Source organism: Rhamphochromis sp. 'chilingali' (genome assembly GCF_963969265.1).
Source record: "Rhamphochromis sp. 'chilingali' genome assembly, chromosome: 15".
Classification (NCBI taxonomy): domain Eukaryota; kingdom Metazoa; phylum Chordata; class Actinopteri; order Cichliformes; family Cichlidae; genus Rhamphochromis; species Rhamphochromis sp. 'chilingali'.
Window position 1 is genome coordinate 7,525,093 of NC_137942.1, and position 6,000 is coordinate 7,531,092.

The following is a 6,000-nucleotide window of genomic DNA, read 5'->3' on the forward strand; positions in this document are numbered from 1 at the left end:
TGTTGGCAGGGCACTGCGGGTTAGGTGTATTCTGGTCATACTGGAACTGTTCATGGCTGTTGTTGTTTCATAAACAGTATGAAAGGAGAGGGAAAATTAAGTGAACGTGAATAAGTACTTATCAAAAGATTTCGGAATTGTGGATATGTTGACATTCACTTGTGGGTAGTTATTTCAGAATCCAAGGTATTTAGAGCGATCAACCATTTAAATGTTATGATGTAGTCAATACCAAGTATTCAATTTGTCTAAACACATGTCTTGAGGTGAGAGAATTCACATATTTTAATGTGAATGTTCAGATCAAAAGAAAAGCCATCATGCCATCACATCATAAAATTTCAGGGTATTCAGATTAATAAACAAAATGTTATATAGAACCAACTAACATTTTGTTTATTAATTTGAATACCCTGAAATTTTATGATTTCGTTGAATATAAAATGGCACAGATAATGTATAAAGCACAAAATAACTGTCTTTGGCGCAGTACTCAGAAGCTGTTTAAAGTCAGAGAGAGTCAATATGACATAAGGGGAACAGGTTTCTTTAAAAAACAAAACAAAAAAAAAACTGAAAAGATCAATAATAATAATACTCAAACTCTTGGTTGTTTTGCTTTGATGTAGTTACATATATAAGGTGGAAAGGTTTTTTTTTTTTTTTTTTTTTTTTTTTTTTTGTTTGTTTGTTTGTTTTTAGCTTTGCTTTGTTTTATTCTTTGCTTCGAGCCCTACGTACAGGAGCTGCATGCTAAAAGCAGATGATCCAGTGTGGCAACCCCTAAAGCAAGCAGCCAAGGGAAGATGTTGGCAAATCTATATATGTTGTTTATTAATGTTACAACCCCCCCCCCCCCCCCCCCCCCCCAACACTGTGAACTACTTTTAAATTACTCTAATTGTAAATCATCAATCATAGTGACTGTGTCTGATACAAACTGTACTATGTACTTTTATAACACAAACAAAATGCTGACAATTGTGGAGTCAGCATATGTCCCAGCAGTGACCATCAACAGCCTTTTGATTGCTATCACTCAGAAAATGGACTTTATTAAACTGTGATAAATATGACATTGTCTCTAACAATCACTGACTACTATCTCCTTACAGTAGGTGTGGATATTTGTCTTGACATACTGGCAGTGCACTCTAAAAACTATTGTTTAAGCTCAACAAAAAAAAATTAACGCAACAGTTTCCATTACTCTTTTTGAGTTACGATAACTTATGTTGAAATTAGATTGAACCAACAAACTATATTGAGTTAGGGGAATTAACTTTTCCTCCATAATCAAAGGTGATTTTAATTACCATTTATGTAATATTTGGTATCTTAAAAACATATTTTTAAGTTGTTTACTCGTAAAAATTTTCTTCCTCCAATTACTTTTTCCACATTATTTAAAAATGATTTTTAAGTGTTATGTAATTAATTACAGCAATTACAAAAACTATTTTTTAAAGTTCATTATTTAAAATATTAAGTTGCTGATTTTCATCATTATTATCATCATTTTAGCTTTCTCTTATTTTTTTATTGTAATAGCTTTTAAGAAAGGAATTCATTCAACATTTTTTTTTATCAAAAAACTTTATTTTTTAACTGTAGGCATTTCAACACTTTGTATTTAAAAAGTGAAAATAAACCAGAAATTTAGATTTATACCATCTCAGCCAAGTTATAGTATATGCCTTTATGTATTTAACACCACAGAAACAAATGTGTTCAATTGGTAAAAAAAAATCTACTTAGAAAACATTTTGTTACAGTAATACTTCCATGCAAGTGTTCAGTAAATGTTAACTTTCAATGCCTACCAAACTTTACAAGATCTTGCATCTTTCTATTACACAATGCAGCAAACACCTTTAAGATCAATGTTACACATACAGGATTCAAAACAGTTAACAATTTTTGAAAAAGAGTCAACATCTTTAACATAATGATGGTTCCATCAAGGTCAAGGAACAGCTTCTGAACAACTTCAAAAGTATATTTCAGATCCTTGCATTAGCTCAGATTGAGAGCATATATTATGCCCATGAGCAAAACACAGCACCTTGGGAAATTCTGGCCCTCCATGATTTTTGTTTCCTCCACCACAATGGTTGCAGTCTTATGGTTAGATCCAGGGGTGTACCGGTCACTGATGATGGCAGTTTTCATCACCCGCCTTTCAAGGTTGGCCTTAAGTTCTTCGGCGTTAACTTAAGGCCAACCTTAAGTTAAGGAATTAATAGGTTAGTGAATTATAGATTAGACTTTTATACTTACTGAAACTTAATGAATTCAGATGATCAATGGAACACACACACACACACACACACACACACACACACACACACACACACACACACACACACACACACACACACACACACACACACACACACACACACACACACACAATGCTGAATTACTTATACCGAACTCCATGAAAAGGATCTCTTCCTTCTCTCCAAGGAAAGTGATAAGGCAGCAGATGGCTACTTCTCTGCGTGTTTCAATTGTATTGTGCTATTTAAGAAAAAATAAAGTATGAGTATAAAATACATGGCTGACTGCCAACAAAGTGCATTTCAAAGCTACCCAAAGTCTAAATAGTTGTCCTACCTCAAGAAGCATGTCCTTGATCTGCCTGATTCTCACTCCCTTAGCTCCTCCCCTTGATAAAATGACATCCATCAGTTTTGGGGTGCAATGGTCAAGTGTAGCTATTCAAGGCTTACAGTGGTTATTCTCTTGAACTCCTCCTTTATCTGTAGACCACAGAAAGAGAAGAATTAAACCTCGCAGACTATTAGCTATACTGCATTAATGAATGCTCTAATACATTATTTAAAGAGGATAGATGTGATCTAAGGCTACCCCAGATGGAAAAAAAGAAGCCTCTAGGACCTAGAGGCTTCTTTTTTATCTTCTTTTTATCCCTCTGACAAAACTATTCACAGTTTAAAGGCTTCTAATTTTGGTAAAAAGAAAAACAAAATCAGCCTATGATCGAAATTAGATTGCACTGTGTAGCAAAACTTTAACCATGCTTTTCCCAGCCACAGTTGCACTCTCTAGCTGAAGACTTTTGTCAAATGAAACTTTATAAGTCTTATCCTCTGCTGTGCTAAAGTTTAGAATGGCTAGCATTAGCTACATGTGGTAGTGCAAAGTATTTCCTTATCTGTATGAGCATCACATCATACACAAATCCACTACAGGTGACTAGCACAAATGTTTTGCTTTGGTAGAACTGTTATTTGTAAATGAAATGTTACTTACCTTGATGTGTCTTTTACAAAAGCTTGCACCATGCAACGCAACATGTGTGAATTTGCCCGGGCTAGTTAAGTCAGTAGGGGAGGGAATTTGAAATCAGAAGTTACAGTGGAAAAAAATAAGTTATGTATTAAATTTCTTTAAGTAATTACAACTTGAATTTTATTTTGAACCCACTAACATTGGGATTTAATTTCAAATTACATATAAAATTAATTCAATGTAATTACCAACATTATTAATTCAACACAACCCAAAAAAATAAAGTTTGCAACTTAGAAGGTCTATCTTAATCAATAAATTAGAATTTTTATGTTGCAGCCATGGATTTAATCAAGTGGTGGTAAAAGGCCTGATGAATTACTTTTTAGAGTCAGTATGTTTGTCGATCTGACTATCTTATTGTAGTCAAACCATCATTCCAGTAATCAAGATTAGTGAGTTTATGAACCCTCATTTCCTCATTCATACTTATCACTCCATGTGGACTGTAAAGCAGCTGTCACACTGTCTGCCAGCTTCCCTGCACTGGAAACACTTACTGTAAGTTACTGTTGTAATCACAATAAACAAAACAAAAACACAACATCCATGTAAAGTTTGATGATTACTGATCACTTATTTGTTGTGTTTTAACTGTTCACACTAATGGAAAGATGTCTCTGATGGTTGGGGTTTGGAGATGATGTGAATATTTGAGTGAAGTTAAGGTTGAAATGATTTTAAAACGGAATTAAATTAAATTCAAACATACTTTTTAAATGCAGCCTGCACAGAGCGTGGTCGTGTTCTGAACATTTCATGTTGAAATTAGTTCACAGATTGAGATTCAGTTTTAAATTATGTCAAACAACATTTTAAGTTTCTGAAATTCTGATTCTGAACCTCAACATATTTTCCACTGAAAACCTAAATCAGTCTCAGTGGCTCTACTCAGAACATGTGATACCTGCAGGTATCACAGGTATGACAATGGACCATCAAATGATGTATGGGCCGACTTGCACTGCAAGATGTATCCAGAACGGATAAGGATCATGGATCCAGATTTAGATCGTTACATCCCATCAGTCCGTTAAAATTTTACAGAATAATTACTGAAAAAAATAAACGTTTCAAACTGCATTGTATCTGTTTTCCCATATTTTTATCTTGATTTTCTGTCACCTTCATTTTGTACAGTTTGTCATGTTACAGCTGAATAATTCGATTTGAAAATCAAATGTATCACAAATCTTTATGCTGTCTATGATGATGATGTATATGATGAGGTAATTAAAATTAATTCTTCCCTCATCAGGGTCCACACATATTCATATTCTTGGTCAACTAGATTAAAATGGAGGCTTTGCTCCATGATGAATCCTGGTATTGGAGCTCCATTGACCACTCATATAAGGCACAAGGTAAACTCAGCATTAATTGTCAATATTGATTCAACTTTAGCTAACACATAGAATACAACCCTTTTAAAAAAGACTTACTGCTATGTACTCTGTGCAATAAAAGAGAATAACCTTGCATGTGGGACTTGTACATGTTTTCTGCACCCACTAAAATTGCAGTTAATTCTTATCCATTATCATGCTTTGCCTCTCTCTTGTATGAACTTGACATGCATGCAGAAGTTCATGCATGTCAGGTTGGTGGTTTGACCCTTGGCTCCTCCAGTCTGCATGTCAAGTATCCTTGGGCAAGATACTAACCCCAAGTTGCTCTCCGATGCATCCACTGGAGTATGAATGTGTGTGAATGAAGTTAGAAAAGCACTCAGTATAGAAAAAGTGCTTGAGAGAATGGGTGTGATTGGGTGAATGTGGCTATATAAGAATCAGTCCATTTACCATATTTAAAGGCAAGAAGTCGCTTGTAACCATAGCCAGAAATGATTAAGCTAATATGTATTTATATGTAAAAGTTTTAATGATGTCTCTTTAAAAGCTTTCCCATGATTTCATAAAATATCTACCTCTACTGGTACTGCAGATTACTGAAAGCATCAAATGGGCATGACTCTGACTAACCACTACTATGATGACAGACAAGTTAATAAGTATTTCCATAAAATGCCAGCTGAATTTGACCAGATGTTGCAGATGCACAATCAAGGCGTGCTCAGGCTTCACTTGGGTGATTGTAAAACAGGTGACAACTAGTTCTTGGGGACAGACGAGAGAACAGAAGCAATACCATTTCTGTGGCCTTGGGAGGAACAAATTCAAATGTCCAAATGTTTCCACCTGAGACTTGGCACAGTGCGGACAGACAAGTACTGTTTTCCTGGAAGGGGCAGTGGCCTGGATTTAATTATTTATGTTGGTGAGGAAATATTTTTGGTAATATAATGTAAAATTACAAAACTTGGTCATTCTTGGTGTGTTAAATAAAAAAAAAATTGAATGTTTTTGAATGTGAGTGTGTGTATATGTTTTTTAATGAAAAGCACAATATGGGAGGGAAAATTACATTCAGCCTAATAAATATCACGCAAAGCATGTAAGAAGGCTGTGGTGGGATTCTCTTGTCTAAACTGACAGAAAAAGTATTATGATTTGATGATTTAGAGTCGTGAAGCCATTAACAGACTGAAAACCTGCTGAGATTTGAGATTAGAATGTGATTTAATGTAATTTCCTAAACGGTCTGTCATTGAACTGTGGATGGAAGTCAGAGTACCTGGGCGAGAACCCACAGGGGCAGAGCAAGAACATGCAAACTTCAGAT